The 25,837-nt window shown below is 44.8% G+C and overlaps 1 protein-coding gene across 3 annotated transcripts in view; it reads left to right on the forward strand.

The window, feature by feature from the left end:
- Positions 1–25,837, forward strand: part of LOC124615803 (inactive dipeptidyl peptidase 10) — a 1,404,300-nt gene that overhangs the window by 584,099 nt on the left and 794,364 nt on the right. The window lies entirely within an intron of this gene.

The following is a 25,837-nucleotide window of genomic DNA, read 5'->3' on the forward strand; positions in this document are numbered from 1 at the left end:
CAGATTCCTTCATTTTTCAAAATGGACTTGCACAGTTGCGGCTCACTCATAAGAATAATTCTTTTAGAACCCATTTGAGTAACTAGAAAGAGCCTAATGACTTCAGTTTCACTGGCTTCGCCCAAAAGGATGAGCGGGATCTGTTGAGTGTGGGAGAGAGGATGTTGCGATACAAGTGAACACAAGTAAGTATTCGATACTTTTATTTCGATATCGAGTACTTTTAGAATCGTATCATTCTTTAGATATTTACTCGATATCGAGAGAAAAGTACTCGTGTGAAATTATATCTGAGAAGAGAGACATCTGAAATCATAATTGACAGTGTTTCAGCACCTGCCATCCAACTGCTGTAGAGATGGAAACACTCGACTATCCTACAGCTGTATTAAAGCCATTTGAATATATCACAAGAGAAACGTCTGGACGAAAGTATGTTAAAACATCCAACTTATGCCAACGAATAATTGTTTGTCAGCACAAAATAATAGTACCACATCAGTCTCACCAACTGTCAAAGAACGCAGGGACGTCGTACTGAGAAAGCTGAAGAAAAGATATGGGCTAACTGAAATAAATAACTAATAAGCCATTGCCTCTCTTTTGGATTCGAGATCTGTAAACCTGCATCCTCAGGGTCGAGCGGCATGCGGGCGAGCAATAGAAAAGCCCAGAAAACGGTTAGTGAACAACAAAGTAACCCAAGCGAATCGGATAAAGATACTGATTCGTCTGCTGTAACACATCAGTATAACTTACTGGAAGCCGGCCGCTGTGACCGAGCGGTTCTAGGCGCATGAGTCTGGAACCGAGCGACCGCTACTCTAGCAGGTTCGAATCCTGCCTCGGGCATGGATGTGTGTGATAGGTTAGTTAGGTTTAAGTAGTTGTAAGTTCTATGGGACTGGTGACCTCGGATGTTAAGTCCCATAGTCCACAAAGCCATTTTTGGACTTACGGAAACATCATAAACAACTAGCACACGGCGGCAAAAGGAGGAGGAAACATACCAACGAGACGAAGTATCTCTTTATCTGTCAAGCTTTCAAAAGCAACCCACTTGCATAAAGGGAAGATATGAAAGTCATATTTCCGCGTTTTTATAAATATCCACAAAAATATCTTACTGTCGTTGCAACATCTGTGACCATCGAGTGTTTAGTTTATAAAGCTGGTGCAGTTACGACTCAGAATAGGAATAAGTTGTCTCCCAAATATGTACAGCAATTTCTCTTTTTTGGCAAACCTTTCAAAAGGTGACTTTCTGGTAAAAGGTTATCATTAACAAAGAAATAAACCTACTGAAGTGTTTTATTAGATTCCATAACATAAGTAATCAACCACATATACTCAAGCATTATTTCACATTACTTCATTTAGATGAAAAATTGAAGATGTATCGATATGAGAAGGTACCGATACTTTGGGAGCACTCATATGAGTAGGACCGCAGGACACCTTGAGTATTACTCATCTGAGCAGGTATCGCTGCTTTGATTGTACTTTAACATCACTGTATAGAAGGACGCGCCAAACATTTCTGGTCCAAGTAAATGCCCCATGTTCGTTAGTGGATTGGCCGAAGAGAGAAACTGGACGGACTGCAGTGCGCGTCTAAGCTCGCGATCCTGCGAGCGACGCAGAGTGCAGCTTAGCGTACCAAAGCGTAATTTTGTTTGTGAAATGTCACCAATGTTTGCTACTCTGTTTGAAGGCAGGAAAAATTATATTTTGAACAACAAGAATGACTAGTAACCTTGCGTGAGATTCCTGTAGGCGTACGCATTACTGCATATGAAGATAGTAACTGTCGTTGAAAGAACGGATACCATTGATGACCGCGCAGCTTCCCTGGAATAAATGGTAATCAATTTAAACCCTCAGCTGCCGACAGGTGTTGTTGATATATCTCGATGAGGACAGCTGAAAATGTGTGCCCAGACCGGGACTCGAACCCGGGATCTCCTGCTTACAGGGCAGACGCTCTATCCATCTGAACCACCGGGTACACAGATGAATAGTGCGTCTGCAGGGACTTATCCCTTGCACACTTCCCCTGAGGCCCAAATTCCCAACTGTCCACAATCAGCATACGTAATGTACCTAATAGATATTTGCACATCCACTCGTTACTCGCGCCCACTGAGGTGACGATTCCCGTAAGAGTTCGGACAACCTGTGCGCACTCGCACAGACGAAGGTCAATGGTTGGGTAGCCTTTAACTGCGTATGTAGATAGTAACTGTTCTCGAAAGAACAAATACCATTGATGACCGCGCAGCTTCTATAGAATAAAAGATAATTCATCGAAACCCTCAGCTGCCGACAGGTGTTGTTGATATACCTCGATGTATCCTCGTTGGCTCAGGTGGATAGAGCGTCTGCCATGTAGGCAGAAGATCCCCGGGTTCGAGTCCCGGTCTGGGCACACATTTCCAGCTATCCCCATCGAGGTATATCAACAACACCTGTCGCAGCTGAGGGTTTCAATTAATTATCATGTACGCATTACTGTTCCACAACGTGGTGCAATTTGATGCCGGCCGGTGTGGCCGAGCGGTTCTAGGTGGTTCAGTCTGGAACCGCGCGACTGCTACGGTCGTAGGTTAGAATCCTGCCTCGGGCATGGATGTGTGTGATGTCCTTAGGTTAGTTAGGGGACTAATGACCTCAGATGTTAAGTCTCATAGTGCGCAGAGCCATTTGAACCATTTTTTTGCAATTTGATATTCTGTCTCATGCAATGTGCATGAGAGAAGTAATAACTGGCGTCTCTACAAAATTCGAGAGCTATTATTTTAGTAAGTAGCCTCTTTCTTGGCAGTTCCAATAAAGAAAGCCCACAAAAAAGAAAAAGAAGCAGCAATATGCAATTAAGCCCCTGCAAATCCTGCTGTTCCAGTACGAATGGGGACACTTACGTGCAATCTGTGGGAACGCGGTGAAGGGAGTCGCAACTGCATCCGCTCTGGTGACTGACTTACATCCTATACAGTTGCGGCTGTACTTCCATGTTTGCGAGGATCGCCGTAACAAGCCCTACAGCTGGTTGTGGCATAGCCAAATTTCAACTGCGCATTGCAAATGCCTGCTGGTGACACCTAGGCTACGCGCTTGCAAACAATAGTCAGATACAGAGCTTCGGCAACAATGAGGCGTTTCCACAGATACGTACACAAAATCGTGTTACATGATCGGCCGTGGTAGTAGCGCGAAGGAACCGCCTCAAGCCCACTTTAGCTGACAGTGATCTTTCGCTTTACGAGCTGTGTGAGACAGGAGCAGACTATTGGCAAAGATCGACCAACCACAAGGTGTGCAGCCGAAGCTGGTGGCGTGACAACAGCGCGGCGGTTCGCTCGAGGACGCGAGAGGTGGAGACCTTCTGGTAAGTCGGCAAATACTGTAAATACGCTGCAATAATCCGTTAATAACATATTTAATGGAGGAGGGTAAAAGATTCAGAACACCAACAATATGACGGTGTTTACGTATGTATTTGTTCGACATGACAGTCTAGATTATTAAGCCGGTAGTGAATTAAATTAACAGATAAAGTTCATTGTAACTAAGCTGAATTGTGTAAAGATGAATCTTGAATGCAGTGCGTTAATCTAGATAAATTACAAAGTAGCTTGCAGAGTTTATGGCATTAATACGCTTCTACGCCCCGTTTTGTTACCATTCATGGCAAGCCGTCTTGGGCTTCCATCTCTGCTAGACAATTCCCACCCGCACACGGCAAGATATTCTACTGTTTGTCTCCATGTTTGCCTTGGCCAGCAAGGTCGCCGGATCTCTTCTCAACTGAGAACGTTTGGAGCATTATGGCCAGGTCCGCCAGACAGCTCGCTTGACGCTCTAACGCAAGAACTGAACAGAATCTGGCACGATATCCCTCAGGAGGACATGCAACTGCTCCGTCAGTCGGTGCCAACCTCAGCCCCTGTTTGCGTAGTGACCAGCGTTGGACCAACTCGTCATTGTCTTTCTCAATTTGTGAAGCTGTTTCTCTTGAATAGATCAACCACTTTTTCTGAAACTGTAATCATTTGTTTGACTGTACATGTACGTCATACATAACAGTTCTGTGGTGTACGTACTGTAAGACCTTCGGGACACACACCATCAGATTATTTGACTTGTCGCTCCAACGAAGTAGGCGAGTGTCAGCAATATGTCTCTGGGTCTTATCGTGGCATGTTTATCTTCTGCCGTTAGGTCAGACGATAGAAATGTCACTTGCACGCTTATAGTAGCAGATTGACGGTGACCAGCTTTAAACAGAACTTGATTAATTTTCACACACATTTATTAAAACAATAAAAAATATAGGCATTACGTAACTTGATTCTGGATGTTGTTTACAACTGACAATCTGAAGTTCCTTTGGTCTTGGTACGTTAATCTTATTCTCACATATCTCTGATACTTGACAAAGTGTCTATACATTTCTCTCCATGGCTATGTACAGGAATATGATAATCTTATTAGGTGCAGACTGAAACTTGAGTGCAGACTAATGAAGACTGGTGCAGACAGGTGCAGACAAATGCAGACAGGTGCAGACAAATGCAGACTGATGCAGACTGACTAATCGGAGGTCTGTACACTCGTTATAAGTGGCTGGCTCTGAGCACTATGGGACTCAACTGCTGTGGTCATCAGTCCCCTAGAACTTAGAACTACTTAAACCTAACTAACCAAAGAACATCACACACATCCATGCCCAAGGCAGGATTCGAACCTGCGACCGTAGCAGTCGCACGGTTCCGGACTGCGCGCCTAGAACCGCGAGACCACCGCGGCCGGCGTACACTCGTTATAAGTCCTCACGCGTTCAGGTATCACTGCGCGAGTGTGATCTGCGAGGAGGAAAGGTTCTACGTTAGCAGCAATCTCATTGGCTCCGTTACATATTAATACGCAGAATTTGGTCCGTCTCTAAGACAGCGCCATCTCGCAGTGCGGAGACGGACGAGCGCTGCACCTGCGCTGTTGTGCTTAGCGAGGCGCGCTGCAGTGGGAAAGTTGTGTACGTGCTGACTACGCGGAACTATGTACACAACAAGTTCCGTCCTCATTCGGATGATTTCTTTGCGGTCTCTTTTTTTCCCTCTTAGAATGAATTCAAACTCATTTCTATTTGTGCAACCGTTTAAGCTTTTGAAGGCTTGGAAAACGTTGGCTGTACAACCATTTATCCTTCTTTTGTAACTAATCTTGTACACTATACAAGTGAAGCGAACGTACTTCAAATGGTTCAAATGGCTCTGAGCACTATGGGACTCAACTGCTGAGGTCATCAGTCCCCTAGAACTTAGAACGAGTTAAACCTAACTAACCTAAGGACTTCACAAACATCCATGCCCGAGGCAGGATTCGAACCTGCGACCGTAGCGGTCTTGCGGTTCCAGACTGCAGCGCCTTTAACCGCACGGCCACTTCGGCCGGCGAACGTACTTCATTTTACACAATATTAATGAAGACATTGGTTCGAGTCATACTAGTCGGTGTACGAGTTCTGTGTTAGATGTGAGGTGGTACTCCCAGGAACTGTACGCCTTACGTTATCAAATAAACTGATACTTATCCAACTGGAGGTGATACTGAGTAACTATGTAACGAGACCAAACAGCTATATGGTCATGAATCTCTTATTCACTCCCCAGAACGGAAGCAGTGTACTCAAGTGTCTGCGTCTAGGGTACAGTCTGTCTGAATGAATGTAAAAACGTTCCAAATGTTTGCGTAACGTATATCTGAGGTGGAACAGGGGAACCAACCCGGTATTGACGTTGTGGGTTGTGGAAAACCGCCTGAAAAGTACGTTCAGCCTGCCCACCACGCCGATCTCTCGTTGTTAATCGGGCGGGCGGTTTCACTCTGGGGCCCGCATACCTCGGCGCGCCGGTAGCGGTTCGTTAACACGCATGGCTACCTGGGCGGGTTTACTGAAAGTGATATGATGACCCTTTTTGGTATATATAAGTATTTTGTGAGAGTCGAACCAGTGGTTGGTGTAGAAGAGGACATTGCACTAAAAAGTGGAACTGGTTAACGTAGTGCGATTTAGTACTCGTAATAGGCCAAATTAATATGCTCTGATGGGCAAATGTAGGGATGATCGTTTTTGTAGTTAACAGCTGAACAATTCACGCGGAATGCAGCAAGGGGAGATGGTGTGATCTTAAGCAGAGTGTGATGGCTTTGGAGGTGGTTTTTACTATCAAGACAGTAGTCACAAATTGTATTAGACCTTCGTCACTGTGTGCTTTACTTATATCAGTACTTGGATGTATCAGATTTTCTGAATAGAAGAAATTACGCTTTAAAAGGTTTAATCACTCAGCCACGTGGTGGCACAAGAGTACCTTTCTGGCGACAGATGTAGTTGCTTTAGCTCATGGCTTTCGAGTTTACTCGCGTGCCTGTATTGTGTATGTTCATTATACTGTACAAACAGAGCGACATAGCCAAAGTTTCGCCCTCATTTACAAAGTAGTTGACTAAAGGAAAGTTTCACTTGAGTTGAACTCGAACGATGAATTCCTATTATGTGTATCAGCATATAAAACCTGGACTACACATGTCTCAAAACAATTTTTTGTCATATTAATTGGTTGTATGGACTACGAACTAATAAATAAAGTTATGTTTTTATTAGGGTACGAGATCTAGCAGCATACAAGCCTTACGAGTATACAACATTCATGAAGTTAGTAAAAAGTATAATTGCGCTTACCGCTCTTGACGGTACAGCCTTTGCTACCGGAAAGTTGGTGGGTCATTTCGACAAGGAATGTGTATTTCTGAGGCATATTTTAATAACTTATTCACATCTGCCGGCGCGCTTATCGCACGCCGAAGAGCAGCAGACTCTCAGCGTTGCAACTGCGTCTCGAAGAGAGCTCGATTTGTAGCAGCAGCGGCTTTGAAGGATGAGTCCCCAGCAACATGTTCATCAGAGCGCCCAGACTTAAAATAGAGAACAAACCATTTCCATCATACGTACATGAATGTCGCCAGTGTGAACACACACTTCCCAGGGCTCTGCCACTTTCTCACTGCCCAGCTTGTCTTTTGGTTACTCCAATCTATGCCTATATGTACATGCATGTACTTTTATTCTCCGCAAGCCATTGTTCAGTGGTCGAGGGAACATCGTACCATTATTTTTCATCTTTTGCATTCGCGTACTGAATGAAAAAATGGCTATCTATAGGCCTTCGCACCCGCTCTAATCTCCCTTATGTTATTTTCATGATAGCTACGCGATGTATACGCATCATAATTCTCGCATAGTTTTCTTCGAATATAGTTTCTCTAAATACTAGCTTAACTGAATGTAAAAAAAATTGAAAAATTTAATGATACCGCCTCGAGCTGCTGATAAAATTTTTGATTCACAACCAGTTTACAGCATTAGGCGAATATAAAGTCACTTACTTTGTATAATGAAAACATAAATTTGTCACTATTCTCACATCGTAATATCGTACGAACTGTACTTCCATCTGCGAGCAAGATGTGTAAATAGGGGAAACACCCTCATACCAAACAGTATGTAATAATTCCAGTTCCAAGGAAAGCAGGTGCTGACAGTTGTGAATATTACCGAACTGTTAGTTTAATAAGTCATTGTTGTAAAATATTAACACGAATTCTTTACTAAAGAATGGAAAAACTGGCAGAAGCCGACCTCGGGGAACATCAGTTCGGATGCCGGAAAAGTACAGGAACACGAGTCATCATAGATGATAGGTTAAGGAAAGACTAGCCTACGTTTATAGCATTTTTAGTCTTAGAGAAAGCTTTTGGAAAAGTTGACCGGATTACTCCTTTGAAAATCTGAAGGTAGCAGGGGTAAAATATAGGGAGCGAAAGGCTGTTTACGGCTTGTACAGAAACCAGACGGCAGTTGTAATAATCGAGGGGCATGAAAGGGAAGCAGCGGTTGAAAAGACAGTGAGCTAAAGTTGTAGCTTATCCCATATGTTATTCAGTCTGCACATTTAGCAAGCAGTAAAGCAGATATAAGAAAAAATTTGAATAGGAATTAAAGTCTTGGGAGAAGAAATAAAAACTTTTAGGGTATGTCAATGACACTGTAATTGTCTCAGATATTGCAAAGGACTTGAAATAGCAGCTGAACGGAATGGCCAGGGTCTTGAAAAGAGGATATACCATGAAAACCACCAAAAGGAAAACAAGGATAATGGAACACAGTCTAATTAAACCAGGTGATGCTGAGGGAATTAGGTTACGAAACGAGACACTTGAAGTAGTAGGTAAGTATTGCTATTTCGGTAGCAAAATAACTGACGATGATCGAACTAGGCCGGATATGAAATGTCGACTGGCAATGGCAACAAAAGAATATCTGAAGAAGAGATTACAGATTTAAGTTTCAGGAAGTCTTTTCTCGAAGTATTTGTATCGAGTATAGCCATACACGGAAGTGAAATATGGACGACAAACAGTTTAGATAAGAAGAGAATAGAAGCTTTTGAAATGTTGGGCTACTGAAGAATGCTGAAGATTAGATGGGTAGATCAAGTAAATAATGAGGAAGTGCGTTATAAAGTTGGGGAGTAAAGGAATTAGAGGCGCAACCTGAGTAGAAGAAGGTATCGGTCGCTAGAAAATATTCTGAGACATCAATGGATCACCAAATTAATACTGGAGACAAGTGTGGGGTAAAAATCGTAGTTAGAGACCACGAGATTTAAACAGTAAGTATATCTGGAAGGATGAAGGTTGCAGTAGCTACGCCGACCGCGGTGGCCGAGCGGTTCTAGGCGCTTCAGTCCATATCGCGCTGCTGCTACGGACGCAAGTTCGAATCCTGCCTCGGGCGTGTATGTATGTGATGTCCTTAGGTTAGTTAGGTTTAAGTAGTTGTAAGTTCTAGCGGACTGATGACCTCAGATATTGAGTCCAATATTGCTCAGAGTCATTTGATTTGAATCTTTTTTTTTTGTTTTTTTGTTTTTTTTTGTTTTTTGCAGTAGTTACTCAGAGATGAAAGGAACTGCAAAGGATGGGGTAGACTGGAGAGCTGCATCATACGAGTCTTTGGACTAAAGACCACAATCTTCCGTATTAAATCATCTAGTGTAACACAGAAAAGTGCACTGCCTAGCACAATTCAGACAGGATGACCAGAAAGAGTCTGAAAATTTTGTAAGAGTGTTGCGGAATTCGTTGTGCTGTTAAATATTTGCTAAGATACGTTGTGCCGTTTCCTAGTTAATCAGCGTTGAAGTTAGCCAATCAGGTCATTGCGTGCGCAAATTGAAGCAGCCCGCCAGATAGGGTTAGTGTAAGTTGTTCTCGTAGCGTAGATCGGAGGTGTTTTACCTACCGCACATTATTGTAATCCATTTAATAGTTAAATTTTCTAACCGTCCACCACATCCACAGTAATGGTAATTTACAAAGAAGGGAAGCAACATTACATTACAAAATTCTTCATGCAGAGTTGCAGCAGGTTAAAGCATAAGGTAATAATTACTTACCAAATAGTTTTTTCAAAGTTTTATACTGCAGATTAAAATACCCCCAAACGCGTACGGCCCACCAAGGAAGCTGGTACGGCCACTAGTGGGCGGTAAGGCCCAGGTTGACTGTCACTGATGTAGATGGCAGCACACGAGGCTGCTCAGCCTTTTGCTCTGCTTCGATCCTTACTTCCGCCGCGTGCCCAATCTTCGCATCGCTCACTTGTCCGGTCTTTGGACACCAAACGAAGAACACGTTTCGCGACAGCGTCTCTGGCCGGCGGCTTAAATTGACATGCGCAGCGGCTTGGTTGGCTATCTTCAATACTAATTAACTCGGAAACGGCACAACGTATCGAATTTTTTCGTAACAATTGCTTCTCAGGTCAACTTATACTGAAACATCCACATAAGCTTTTCAGACTGTTTCTGACCATCTTGTATGTTGACGATCCAATTTATTTTACAACAGTGAGGAATTCTTGGTCGTATTATATGACGTCAGTGACTTCATATTCGCCTAAAGTGATGCTTTAAATGCTTTTAAGAACCTGATGATGCTCTGTGTGCATGTTAAACAAATAATTTTATCGGCAGCTTGAGGCGTTAATCAAAGCGAAAGGCTCTGGCTCTGAGCACTATGGGACTCAACTGCTGGGGTCATCAGTCCCCTAGAACTTAGAACTAGTTAAACCTAACCAACCTAAGGACATCACAAACATCCATGCCCGAGGCAGGATTCGAACCTGCGACCGTAGCGGTCTTGCGGTTCCAGACTGCAGCGCCTTTAACCGCACGGCCACTTCGGCCGGCAAGCGAAAGGCCTGCAGCGATTACAGCGGTTATAAAATACATTAAACGTACTCGCATTTTCGAATATGGATAACCATCAGCTGTACACTGTAATGACAAGAATGAAAATTTGTATCGGACTGGAACTCGAAGCCGAATTTCCCGCTTATCCCGAGCGGTCGGCTTACCATTTGGCTATCTGTGCACGGTTGCGCACTATACCCAAACTTCATATGCCGTCAACCAGGCGCCTACGACATGTACTCGTACATCCACTATGTACATTCCCGTACAGTTGAGACATTTTACTTCGATGGCGTTTTGCCCGGTGATGGTGGATAAATACGATATTGCAATGCCCGTGTTATGCTTAATGACGATGCCTACTTTGCGACTTACGGAAGTTTGGGTCTGTCCGGAAGTTGTGCAACGATAGCCGCACAATAAGGCGTCCGCTCGCGATGAACGGAATACCCGGCTTCGAGCACTGATCCAGCAGAAATTTTCGTAGTTGTCACTCCATTCGGCAGCCGATAGTTATCCATATTCGCAATTGCGAACACATCCAATGTAATGGAAAATGTTTTTCATGAAGAAGACTATGAACGGCGAGGACATAGAGACGATTGTGGTGATTTGCTTGTTTTGAAAAATATGCATTCTCAGCCACCCAGGTACACTCTCGTTCAGTCACACGCACACTTCCATGCAGAAGACCAACATAGTATACCTCAATCAATCTATGCTTAAAATACACGGTCTGCAACAAACAACAGCTAAAATAAAGTCAAAGGGAACCGTACTTGGTTTATCAGTAAGAAAATAAAACGTGAACCGATATTTCCTTTGAAACGCATTAAAATCCTTGTAATGGGACACCCTTCTCTAACATTACCTTTTTCTTATAGAAATAACTGACACCATGTACGAGTAAAGTAGCGATTCTTTAAAGGTGAAGATGATATCAGTTTCTAACTAAATGAACTTCATACGATTTTATACACGATGTGTTATGTTTCGGTCTAATTACTCTTCTTTTCAAAATACTTGAAATGACGAAATATCTGGCACACTTAAAATTCACATTACTAATTGTACAATCTAACGCTAATCATTAAATCAGTGCGATTTATAATAATGGGATAAAATAAAAGAACACCATAGCAACAGATAACTCTTCATCAGTTATTTAGTCATCAGAGACCCACACCGTTGAATCAAAATTTCAGTCGCAAGTGTCTACTCCAAGATGCAATAAACGGGGTAAACAAATGTTCATATGTGTGTGTGAACTCTTATGGGACTTAACTGCTAAGGTCATCAGTCCCTAAGCTTACACACTACTTAACCTAAATTATCCTAAGGACAAACACACCCACCCATACCCGAGGCAGGACTCGAACCTCCGCCGGGACCAGCCGCACAGTCCATGACTGCAGCGCCTTAGACCGCTTTTTTTTTGTCGGAGATGGATCAGGTAGTGGAATGACGGAGGCAAGGTGGGCAGGGGTCGCCACCCAAGGCCTGGCCACGATGTCTCCTCCATCCCATCCTGGGGATGCAGTTGGTGTATTATTGTGAAAGTTTCTTTATTTTATTTATTTTTTTTTAAATTTTCTTGTATTTTGTAACAGTGAGTAACTGAAAACTAGTAAGTACACTTGTTGCGTCCAGTTGGGGACGCTTATAGTTGTAGCAAAAGGCATAAAGAAAGGGAGCAAAGTGCGGGGCTAAGGAAGCCATGAAACAAAACCTATGGGTGGAATCCATACCACCATTAACCGGTGTTACATTTTGCACCGGATGGGAAACAAAAACTGCGAAGACCTTTTCGCTCCGGGGACAAAAAGAGGAAAGGGGCAAATACTGCTATAAGCTATAGAGTGCGAGGGTTCACAACGAAACACTCCATCTGCTGTATCATTCAGGTATGACTTCTCGTAATGACCAAGGTAGATCCCACGTTGTACCGTGTAGTGTTCTATCATCGTCTTGTAATTTTAGCTTCTCTTACGCGTGATGTTCCAGCTACGTGGAGGATCGTGCAACGCACTTCACAAATAATTGGAAAAATATTGTCGATAGTTTGGGTTACGGAGGATTTTGCAATGTGGTTCCTGCAGATATTCCAAAAGTCTAAAGTGTCCTTAGTGCCGTCTTGAAACAAATAATGCACCGCATGTCCACGAAGCCACGTAATGGCATTAGTTTTCGTGCGCGGGTAATACGTCTCATCCCGGAATAAGATAGTCTTGGGGTCGATATGATTCGGCGTCACTCGAAGGAAGTATGCTGACATTTGCCTCACTAAGTGCCACACTGCCGTAGACTCGCCACAGCTAAGACGGCGTTCACCGTCGTCTTGAACGCCACAGCTCGTGCACGTGGGTGAGTCCACCACGTGGATCGCACGTGGCCTTGATCTGGTCACCTGCTTACCGTTGACGGTGATGTACCACATCGCCGTGACGTCAGTGTCCAGTGTTACGTGGCGAATTGTCCTCCACACTACTCGCCAGTTGTTCGAGTGCTTCCTCGCAACGACGTTACCCGGTCGTCCACGTTGCAGTACCCGATAAACCTCTTTGCCGTCGACTGTTGAATCGCTGGTAAGGCAAGTCGAACGTAACTGAGTTCGAGGTAAAAGACACCGATGTAGAAGAGCGGGGAGGGGACGCGGTGTATCGGCACAGGTGGCAACAGGGAGGGCGGTGCTAGTTCTTCTATTAACAAACTCGTCAGATTGCCGGACGGCGGTGCCATAGTTTGACTAATGTGCTTACAAATAGGACGACCGCTCTTTCACGAAAGGGATAAAGGCCAGGCCCTCCCCGATCCGGGGGAAGGGTGAGAGTCTCATATTTTATCTTGAAAAGCATTCCTGATCTCATGAAGGACCCAAAAGCCGCAAGTATACGGCGAGCTAACACCACCGGTATAGGTAATATCTGGGCGATGTGCGGAACACGTGACGCTAAATGTGTGTTGACATACTGCGTCCGTTGGACGAGATCCAGAGCTCGTAGGTGGTTGTTGGCAATCCCACTCCGAACATTTCGTAAGAGCCGTCGAAATTTGTGAGCAGCGTTTCGTCGTATATCGTCTGTAAAATCAATGCCGAGACATTTCAAAGTATCTCTGAGCTGTAAGGGGGTGACACTGTCGTCACACAATGCGACCCCGATGTTCATCGCCACCGATTTTGCGACGTTGGTACGACTACCAGTGGCCATGCTATATGTCGCTATCCATTTTAGTGCGCTGGCGGTGTCGTTGCCGTTGCGGATGACAATCACCAGGTCGTCATCGTACGCTTTATATCGGAAAGTGTGGCTTCGTAACGTCCTACCCGTTAGTCGTTGGCGCAGGACGCATAGGAGTGGTTCCATGGCCACAGCGTACAGTAAAGTGGACAGAGGGCAGCCTTGGCGTATCGATCGAGAAATGGTGAGGGGCTGCGTAGGTCGGCGGTTGACGATCACCTTGGTTGTCGCGCCACGGAGTAGTCGCATGACGACAGTGACGAATGGCTGTGGGTACCGCATATGTTGGAGGACCGCTTCCAAATAGTCGTGGTCCACTCGGTCGAAAGCTTGACTGAAATCCGTTGCCGCCAGTGCACCCTTCAGACGACATGCCCTCGCCAGTGAGATCAGGTCACAATATCCACTGAGTGCTGTTTGAATATTATTGTCGCCTCCAAATGACGTTTGAGCGGGTGAGGTAACGATTCGTAAGGACTGGTGTATCCGCGCCGCCAAGAGTCGAGAAAAGATCTTAAAGTCGCAGTTCAATATCGTCAACGGGTGGTGGTCCTGCAGCCGTGAGCCACCGGACGGTTTGTGAATAGGAATAATCATCCCTTCCACAAGGGCCGCAGGGAGCGGCACTTCCGGGGATAGTAGTTCGCGACTGATGTCCGTCCATCGGGTGTCTAATAAATATTGAAAAGTCCGGTAAAATTCCAAGGGAAGGCCATCAGGACCCGGAGATTTGTTGACAGCTCCTTTTTTAATGGCATCGATCACTTCTTCTTCCGTAATTTCTTCCATCAATTCCGCTTCCATTGCCGGGGTGACGGTGACGTAAATTGTCTGAGAGACGTCCTCCAGTGCTGTCGGATCAGGGGTCTGAGCGTAATAGAGCTGGGAATAATGATCGTAGAACGCTGTGTCTATATCTTGTTGCGTGGAGAGGCGGCGACCGTCCTGTGTCGATGAAGCGTATCAGCGCTCGTTGGCGTCGTTTACGTTCACGAAGTACGTGGAACATCGACGGGCGTTCACTTGCTATCCGATCCTGCGTTCTCGAGAGGATGACCGCCCCCTATAGGTGGCGCCGCATATTAGCGATGATTTGAGCCTTAGCACGGTGGACCACCGTTTGTCGTCCCGGAGACGGCGCCATAGCAGTCGCGCAGTAGCCTGAAGTAAAAGTCGAGTGTATGTCAACGCCAAGCAGCGTGGTCGCGACCGTAGGTTATCAACGTTCGCCTCAGTGCCGGTTTGGCGCAGTCCAACCACAAGCGCATCATTGTGGGATCCGCACGGAGGCAATTTTCACATGAATGCTACGTATCCTCAACGGCTTGGCGGCAATCCGGATACGACAGGCGAGCGATGTTTAATTTCCACGGGCTGCGGCTTCTCCGCACTTGTTGCCGCCGCAGGGTGACGGCACAGATGTAAGCCGAGTGGTCTGAGAAAGCTGCAGGCCACAGTTCCGGCGAGCGAGCGTGAGACATAAATCCGGTCGATGCGACTGGAAGAGTGACTCGTGAAATGTGTGAATCCCGGTCGGTGGCCGTGAAGATGTTCCCAAGTGTCCACCATCTGCAGGTCTCGAATTCGCGCCTCGAGTTCCGGGCACGGATTATGTCGTGGGAGTTGGTCTCTGGGCGCCAGTACCCAACTGTAGTCACCTCCAAACACCAGGTGGTCGTGGCGGCCTTGAAAGAGCGGGGCGACGTCTGCCGCAAAGAATCGTGAACGTTCGCGACGTTTGTCCGTCCCGGAAAGTGCGTAGATATTGATAAGGCGGACACCCAGTACTGTGAGTGCCATTCCTCTTGCCCCAGGAAGAAAGAGGATATCGTCCGCCACTATCCCTTCCCGAAGAAGTACAGCTAGAGGTGTACATGTCCCGCTTTTAACCCGCCCATGCTTGCCCGGTGGTCAGGCGGGCAGGCCGCCGCTCGTTGTCAACAGAACGGGCAGGCTGCTTCACTCCCAGCCAAGCCAAGCAGAACCCAACCCGGGCAGGCTGCGGGAAACTTGCTTGCCTGCCCATATTACTGCTGAGCTGCGCTACGCAGCCGTTTAGTCTGCGCGCGTCATTGTCGTATTATGAACGTTAATCAAAAGTTTTTATTTTACCTGAGCACCAAAAGACAAACCCCAACATTATATATATATGTATTAATTTCAGGTAAAAAAAATATTGGTTTTATTTGTATATTCTTCCTTTACGCGTGTATTTCGGGCTTCTTATCTATATAAATAAAAATTAATTGCCAAATGTGTTGATAAGCGTAAAACTCGAGAACGCCTGGACCAGTTCGGCTAAATTTTTTTTGCTGTGTTCGTAATTCTCAGGACAAGGTTTTTAAAATAAAATTTTTCGAAAATCGACCGAAAAATTGGAAAATTTGACAAAAACTGAAAGTGCGTTTTCATTGTGTCCGTGTGTTTGTATTGCATACAATCTTGATGAAATTTTGCACACTATACCTTGAAACCAAGAGGAAGGTCACAGTCTACATAAAATTTCATATGGTGCATGGCAGAGGTTCCTTTACATAACGGAACTCGACAAATTGTTCGTATTTATTCCGATCTTGATGAAATTTGGCACACTTGATATTCAAAGCAGGATGAAGGGCGCTGCTTGCTTAAAATTCTGGATGGTGCATGGCGGAGGGTACTTTACGTACACACTTCTACACCAGCCTACAATCTTATTCCGATCTTGAAGAAATTTTGCACACTTGACCATCAAGAGGAACATCACTGTCTACATAATATTTCGGACAGTACATTGAAGAGAGTACCTTACAAAAGATTTTGACATCGTTTGCGGGTTACCATGAAAGTTCACTATGTACGCATGTTTCCATGGAGAAGGTTTTTGAATATTTACATGTGCATGTATATGTATATATATATATATATATATATATATATATATGTGTATATGTTTATGTATATATATGTATATGTATATGCATATATATATGTATATATGTATGTATATGTATATATATATGTATTTGTCTATGAGTATATATATATATATATATATATATATATATATACTCATAGACAAATACATATATATATATATATACATACATACACTGAATCAATCTGAGAATGGACTGATACAAGCGTGTCAAAATAACTATTCCAACGAGTTGAAACCCACTGCTTTAAAGATGAGTTCAGTCTCACACAGAGACCTCTTCTCTTGAAGTACGAAACCGTAGCCCGCACTTTATTAAGAATGGCTAATATATTTGGAACATTTTCTTTCAAAAACTGTTCGCTCAGAACATGTTTCAAGACTGTGTTTATACTATGAGCCATGCATGGAAGACGCTGATATACTTCGAGAGCTTTGACAATGTTACTGCCTTGGTCTGTGACAAACGTAATTTTGGCAATGTCTTCACGAGAACCACCCATAGTTTCTAAGCCATCTTCCAACTCGTTTCGAATATTCGAGCCAGTTTTTGGGCAGTCAGGAAACGCAGAGCACATTAGTACATATTTATTCAAACGCCAGTCTGAATTTATGTAATGCATTGTCACGGACATGTAATGCACCCCTTTGTAATTGTCTGTCCATAGATCAATTGTACTGGCACATATACCAGAACGAATCGCATGCACTATATCTGGGAGGATTTTGCTGCGCACTTTATCAGCTAAGGTTTGAACTTTCGTAGCTACTGTCACTCGGGAAGGCATAACATTTTTAATATCAACTGAGCCATATTTTTTACCTATGTCGATCAGTGTCTGCCCTAAATTAAGAAATCCTTCTCCCTCTATACTGCTAAATGGTCTCAGGTCCTTAGCACACATTTCGACGCACTTTTCGGCCACTAAATCTTTGTCCTCTTTCAAGATATTTACGGAGTGAGGGAACTGCTTGTCAAATTTGCACACATGTCGTAACATACTCGAGGTTCCCGAATAAGTACTTAAGAGCTTTTTACATAGTTTGCATTGAGACACACCTACCGATTTATTTGAAGCGGCTTCATAAACACACGAAAACGTTTCCCATGCGGCACTTGTGCTCTGTTTCATTACCAGCATGTATTCGCCAGTTGTCAATTTTTTTTCAATCTCACTAAAGTTCGACCTATTCATTGTGCTGCCTCCACCGTTGCGATAAATGAACTACAGGCTAACTACCTGGCTACTCTAGTCACGGTAGCATGACAGCGCAACCTGTTGTCAGGCGCAGCAAGCTGAGCAGGTCCCGTGAAGCTTGGCAGGCTTGCGGGAACCCAGGTAGCCCGGGCTTGCGGGAGCCCGTATCGCCCGCATTGCCCACTATGCCTCAGTACACGCGCACTCTTGTGTTTACATCGCGGCAGGCTGATCTGCATGAATGGTTGCAGAGGTGCTAGGGGCAAGCAGGCTGCAAGGGGAATTTGTACACCTCTGAGTACAGCGACACCGCTGCCTTTGGGGGAAGCTGGAGAGACGCAAGCGTGGTAATCCTACAGGCCTGGGAAGTCATCGACATACACTTCCTGGAGAAGGGCTATATCAGTGGAAGCAGAATTCAACATATCCTGAAGCAAGGATAACTTAGGGCGCGTCCGTATAGTGTTAATGTTTATAGTCGCAACGCAATAAGTTTGAGGTCTACCTATAGCGCCCGTGTTGGCCACCAATACCCTTGTAAGGCTGTCTCGTCAGTGCATCTGATGGCGGGAAAGGATAAACACTGGTGGGGTAAATTCCCCCGCATGTCGTCCGAAATGATAGGCAAGGAATTCTCCTCACTGTCGTCCGCCCAGTCGCCATGAAATACCCTCGGTCTATGGTGGCTGTTAGTGGCTGCTGCGGCACTCGGCGCTAACTCCATAGGCTCAACTGGCACGGAATCGCCAGCGGCTGTCTGCTTGTGATCCTGCTGTTCTGTGGCGTCGGAGGGGCTGAAGCCGTCACCACGGCGATCTGTGGGTGGGATGTTACTGCGGCCTCTGTACCGCCGGTACCGTCGTCGGAGTGCCCACAGTCCATGTCAGACGATCGCTGCAAACACTCGTCCGATGGAGCACGTCGCCGTCTCTTGTCTTTCTGCGGGGAACGCTGTTTACGGACGTTTGTTTCAGTATCCGAATGTGGGTGGATTTATTCAGCTGCTCCGGCGTCTGGAAGAAAAGCCGCTGTCGGCACAACCCGTGGGTCGGTGTCCATCCTGGCATCCATGCCTTCTTGCAAGGTCGGCCGGTGTCACCTGATCTTCGGGTGGGGGCGCCGTTGTAGAGGCAGCATCCTGTACTGAAGAATCCGTCATGGTCTCGCTATCGGGGGTGGCTATGACTAATGTGGTCAGCTTCGGAAAGGATTGCTGTCCGTGCAACCTCGGCGTAATTGAGAGGAAGGGTCGTCACCGGAGAAGGAGGCATAGGTTCATCTGTCGGGATTTGAGTAAGCCGTCGTCGGAGACAATCCGACCGGACGTGCCGTTCTTGGCCACAACCGGAGCAAGCGCGTGCCTGACCGTCATACATAATGATCGCCCTACATCCGCCGATGACAAGATATGTTCGGTCAGTTCAATTTTGATCTGTCGTACCCCGTTAAGAACGGGGTACGTTGTAAAAGTGGTCCATTTTTCAGCCATATGGGTGACCACTCTGCCGTAAGGCTGGAAAGCCGCGGTGACTACGTCCGGTGGTACTTCGAAAGGAGTTCGAAGACGGGAACCGTACGGAGGCCAAGCCCCGCGTGATCGATAGAGACCGCCCCAATATGGCCATCAGAATGTTTGAATTTAAGATCGTTCGCATGTGAGCGCACGATTCTGTTGCACACCCCGTCACTTACTAACTTGACGCAGACAATACTGCTCGTGATAGAGACATGGTACCAATTATGTCCCGCGGTTCAGTTTTAACATCGTCACGTAGAAAACGTTCCACTTCAAAAGCTCGCGGTCGTGCATGATCGGGTTGAAAACTGATCTTGATGGTGGTTTGTTTGTATGAATGTGCCACGTTGCGTCGGTAGCGATGGACTCTAAACTAGCGTTCTCGCTTCCCACGCCCGGGTTCCCGGGTTCGATTCCCGGCGGGGTCAGGGATTTTCTCTGCCTCGTGATGGCTGGGTGTTGTGTGATGTCCTTAGGTTAGTTAGGTTTAAGTAGTTCTAAGTTCTAGGGGACTGATGACCATAGATGTTAAGTCCCATAGTGCTCAGAGCCATTTGATTTTCTAAACTAGCGACAACGAAGTAGTAAACAACTACGGGCACTCGCGACTGCGCGGACAGGACGTAAACAAGACGTCCTCGCCGAAGCGCTGCGGAAAGCAGACTGACCGCTCGGCTAATACCGCGCGGCTGGAGTCAACAACAAGAGAAAATGAAAATAAGTAAAAAGTTTTTCTTTTGTATATATTAGACCTCTAGAAGTTTTTGAAACTAGTGAATACACTAAGAGAATTTTAATGGTGATGTGTATCAGTCATCACATAGAATCTTAAAACACTAACCGCATTCGATTTGTCGTCTGCTAAAGTAAAGGACAGGTCAGCTGGTAAGGCGGTTGCAGCCCTGGTATCTTGGTGTAAAACGCATTCCTTAAAACATAGCGTTCAGACAGACGTAAGAAACACGTTATTGTGCTTGGCAAAGTAAGTTTTACTGAGAGCTACACTACAATTCACAGTGGTAACAGATACGTTACAGTATTGTACAGCATAGTCAGCAAGTTTCTATAAATACCGCCCGAAACGTTCTACCAGACGTTCAGTTTCTCGACGACAGAAATCCGCTCCTCGGTCACGGAGCCATTCGAGCGACTCTGTGTGCGCCTCCTTACTGCTGGAAAATTTGCGACCATTGCACATCAGTTCTTCGATAGCCTGGCCATTGGCGTTTGTGGCCTACGTCGATGGCCTTCCTTCCTAATCAGAATCACCCACGTATGTGGTCCCTTGGTCAAATTGTTAGCATCACGTCAATACGACTGGATGTTTCATTGAATTTGATTCGTATATCGTCAGAATTTCACGGTAAATTTGTATATAATTTAGACGCTTTGTTCACAAGAATCGCACTGTCCCTCGTACTCCAGCTTTGAAGGAAGTTGCGCCATTTCAGTCGGACCCCGTGATGCACTTTTAACCCCACAATAGCAGAACTGTGTCTTTAGGACACCCAGAACATGTACACTACTAGCCATTAATATTGCTACACCAAGAAGAAATGCAGTTGTAAACGGGTATTCATTGGACAAATATATTATACAAGAACTGACATGTGAGTACATTTTCACGCATTTTCATGCATAGATCCTGAGAAATCAGTACCCAGAACAACCACCTCTGGCCGTAATAACGGCCTTCATACGCCTGGGCAGTGACTCAAACAGAGCTAGGATGGCCTGTACAGGTACAGCTGGCCATGCAGCTTCAACACGATACCACAGTTCCTAAACCGCATAGCAAATATCGCAGACCAAAAGCTCATTCCCCAACAGGCTGGATTCAGACCCGGGAAATCATGCACCAGTCAAATCCTAGCACTCACAGAACACGTAGAGGGAGGGTTTGAAAACAAACAAATAACAGGTGTAGCATTGGTGGACTTAAGTTCTGCATACGACACCGCCAACCACAGAAAGCTCATGGAAACTGGACTGTACATTTAAGGATCATCAGTTCACAAAAACCATTGAATCTCTGCTGCAAAAGAAACAGTTCTATGTAATGCTGGACGGAAAAAAATCCGATGGCGTCGACAAAAGAACAGTCTCGCCCAGGGCAGTGTGCTGCCCCCCCCTACTATTTAACCTATACACCTATGATCAACCAACACCGGAACGTGCTACCCACTTCTTATATGCCTATGATCTGGCCATTACAGCGCAAGGAAATAGCTTCGAGAAAGCAGAAGGGAAATTAGAAAGCTCGCTACACATAACGTCTAAATACTATAAAGAGAACTCCCTCAAACCAAATCCATCTAAGACACAGGTTAGCGCTTTCCACCTCCGCACAAAACAGGCAAACAGGAAGCTGAATGTCACCTGGAATGGCAACAAACTGGACCATACGGACAAACCAACATATCTTGGTGTCGTGCGGAATAGATCACTGACGTACAGATATCAGTGTGAAAAAACCTGCCAAAAAGTTGCTGCCAGGAACAATATTTTAAGAAAACTGACGAATAGTAAATGGGGAGCTAGTCCGACTATATTACGAACAATTGCTCAAGCACTTTGCTTGTCCACGGCAGAATATGCATGCCCTGTATGGTCTCGATCCACACATGCCAAAAAAGTCACTACACTCCTTAATGAAACATGGAGGCTAACAACAGGATGCATGAATCCCACTCCACTTGGGAAAATATACAAAGCAGCTGGATTCTCATCTCCTGAAACCCGAAGAATTGCGCACGAACATACAGAAAAATTTAAACAGATTTTCGACGAGCGCCACCCGCTGCATGGTTCTTCATGTGGACGTAGCAGACTTAAATCCCGCAAGAGATTTCTCACTAGCGAATTGAACGAGACTCCGAAGGACTACCCTGCCTCACGAGAAATACCCAGCGGCAGTACATCAAGCTGCAAGATTTGGAGAACACTGAACCGCATCACAACAGGCGTAGCACCAGTTACAGCAAACCTAGTCAAATGGGGCTTCAAGGGCGAAGGAGACAAGAAATGCGACTGTGGTGAAGTTCAGGATATGGAACACCTTCTGCAGTGTTCCATCTGCCCCACAAGGTGTACCCTTGAAGAACTATGGCTTGGGAAGAGAGAAACATTGGACTTGGCCTGACATTGGGCTGAAAGGCTTTGAAACAAATCTCCGGACACGAAAAAGTAAAAAGTAAACCACAGTTCATCAAGAGTAGTGACTGGCGTATTGTGACGAGCCAGTTCCTCGGCCACCATTGACCAGACGCTTTCAACTGGTGAGAGATCTGGAGAATGTCCTGGCCAGGGCAGCAGTCGAACATTTTCTGTATCCAGAAAGGCCCGTACAGGACCTGCAACAAGTTTCGCAGGGATCGAATGAAGGGTAGAGCCACGGGTCGTAACACATCTGAAATGTAACGTCCACTGTTCAAAGTGCCGTCACGGCGAACAAGAGGTGACCGAGACATGTAACCAATGGCACCCCATACCATCACGCCGGGTGATACGCCAGTATGGCGATGACACACTTCCAATGTGCGTTCACCGCGATGTCGCCAGACACGGATGCGACCATCATGATGCTGTAAACAGAATCTGGATTCAGCCAAAAAATGACTTCTTGCCATTTGTGCACCCAGGTTCGTCGTTGAGTACACCATTGCAGGCGCTCCTGTCTGTGATGCAGCGTCAAGGGTAATCGCAACCATAGTCTCCGTGCTGATAGTCCATCCTGCTGCAAACGTCGTCGAACTGTTCGTGCAGATGGTTGTTGTCTTGCAAACGTCCCCATCTGTTGACTCAGGGATCGAGACGTGGCTGCACGATCAGTTACAGCCATGCGGATAAGATGCCTGTCATCTCGACTGCTAGTGATGCGAGGCCATTGGGATCTAGCACGAAGTTCCGTATTACCCTCATGAACTCACCGATTCCATAATCTGCTAACAGTCATTGGAACTCGACCAATGCGAGCAGCAATGTCACGATACGATAAACCGCAATCGCGATAGGCTACAATCCGACCTTTATCAAAGTCGGAAACGTGATGGTACGCATTTCTCCTCCTTACGCGAGGCATCACAGCAACGTTTCACCAGACAGCGCCCGTCAACTTCTGTTAGTGTATGAGAAATCGGTTGGAAACTTTCCTCATGTCAGCACGTTGTAGGCGTCGCCACCGGCACCAACCTTGTGTGAATGCTCTGAAAAGCTAATCATTTGCATATCACAGCATGTCCTTCCTGTCGGTTAAATTTAGCGTTTGTAGCACGTCATCTACGTGGTGTAGCAGATTTTAATGGCTAGCAGTGTACTTTCTTCTCACAATGCGACACTATTGCTGCGTAGTGATCTTAGCTGACACTTTGAAGACTCCACTTGAAATATTGTAAGTCTAGCATTTTAGCCAAAACAGCACATTATTATGCTATGGTAATTTTAACACAAAAGGAGAGGAACCATTAATGTACAAAACTTCAGGACTAAAGTAACTTTAGAATTATGTGTCACTGTCAGGTAACATAACTCAATTAAGCTATGGCTACACATAGAAAGAACTGCTGAAACAGTACAGAACTAAGAAAGGGAAAATAAGCTGAAGATGTGAACTGGGGTTTGCTAGGACTTGGGTAGCCGTGGAGCTCTGGTAGGTACAATGTTGTAGGGTAATGGCTAGCATACCTGCATTACGAAGCAAGCCAACCTGAGTTCAAGTCATGTTCATGGCAAAAATTTTAATTCATTTCCTCAGCTTCCATCATTATAGCACCGGAAGTTACTGAGAGAAATATACAGTGAGACAAACAGAAATTACACTTTTCACACCCATTTATTACATTTAATCGACAATGACTTTACTGTGCAGAGAAAATCCCGCAAGAGGAATCATGTGACGAATGGTGATCCTCTCTATACCACTCATAATCCGTGCATATTATAAAAGTGGATGTATTCGTGTATGTACCAAATTTGGTTCGCATATTCCTGACCATCAGGCAACAGTCGCTGTGAGGGTAAGAAGTACCTACCTATCAGAGTTCAGATGTCACACCATAAACAATGGGGTCCGCGAAAAACTGCCGCATCATGCATGACGTATAAATCTATTATTTCTTTGCTCCTAACTCTATTCGCAACGTATTTTGCGTACAGTATCCACATATTCCGCTGAATGTACCTGCATAAATGTACCATGGTACGACACATAGTTCAGTAGATATGACGTCATAAGCACTGAGGTGTGTGCAAAAATGCCGCATGATTCATGAAGTTTTAATACATTTATTATTTACTACTAAGAAACTTCTAGAGTCGAGTCAGCTCAAGAAAATCTCTGACACCTGGTAGCGATTTTGGCAGGTTTCAACTGCGAAACGCTAACGGCTGTAGGCGAGAACGTATAGCATTTCCCCAAATCTGAGAGTGGGAAACAAAATTTTCTTTGATTAACTTTTGAATTTGTATTTAAGATATGGGAGGGCGGAAACGTTATAATTAGTAATTCCTTTACGTAAGTTCAAAGTACTTAATTTCGATTTTGTTAGACACAGAACTGCTAAAATTTGAAATGATTCCTCAACTGATTATTTTCATTGAAAGCTAGAATGAAAACTCTGTATAATTTTTGTCCAGCTGTTCATGCCCGGACGTAAAATATATCGTTAGCTGTACGTCAGTAATTGACTATCCGCGGGAAATTTAAACTGCTACAATGAATGAACATTGACTTATAAAAGATCTGATTATTATCTGCTGCATAAAAAATAAATTTACTTTTACAGTAATATTTGTAGTTTAAGAATATTCCATTTCTGGCTGTTGGCATCTGATCGAATGTTCTAGTCAACGCAATGCCACCAAATTCTTATGAGCTACAGATAGATTCTTGTTAACTTCTATCTATAGGATACAACGTCATATTTCTTGAAATACAAAAGTTATCACCTGAATTGTTATTGAACTAGTGAAATTACGCTAGTGGATGAAATAAGATTCTTGTATACTATACTCAAGATATCTAATTGAAAAGAATAATAGTCGGTAGGCGCTTTTCATCGTCCATCAAAGATATTACAGAATTGATTGATACTGTATATCAGTCACATCCTTCCTTTGATTTTCATACAATTACAATTCATGTTTGGGAAAAATGATAAACTAATAACTATAACTGTCCAATACAGTATTCATAAGCCATGATCTTGTAGAGAAATTTCTAAGTCCGTTTGGAGGCGTTACAAACAACAGTCATCTATAGGGCTATGAAGAGGCGTTGCCATATAGTCGTTTGCAAAATCGCGTTGTGTAGACGCGAAGAAGCTGCGTCCACCGTACAGGAAGTGCTCGGGATCATGTCAAACAGAGTATACTGCAGGAGCACGTTTAAGGTTTCGTTTCTAATAGAAAACTGGGTTCCTCAGCTAGAGCGCCTATAAATGGGCCCCTCTCCTCCACCCCTGCACCATCCACGATTTCGGTATCTCTGAAGATATCTCAAGCAGATGGTAACGAAACGTTTTACATACTGACCATAGCCTCTGAGACGAAAGCTGTAATTGAAGTAAACACCATCCTTGAAACAGCCACTACAGCTGTACGATTATTAACCAAAAATCAGCATTCCAGTGTGCACTGAACATTGAAAA

Source organism: Schistocerca americana, chromosome 5 (genome assembly GCF_021461395.2).
Source record: "Schistocerca americana isolate TAMUIC-IGC-003095 chromosome 5, iqSchAmer2.1, whole genome shotgun sequence".
NCBI lineage: Eukaryota > Metazoa > Arthropoda > Insecta > Orthoptera > Acrididae > Schistocerca > Schistocerca americana.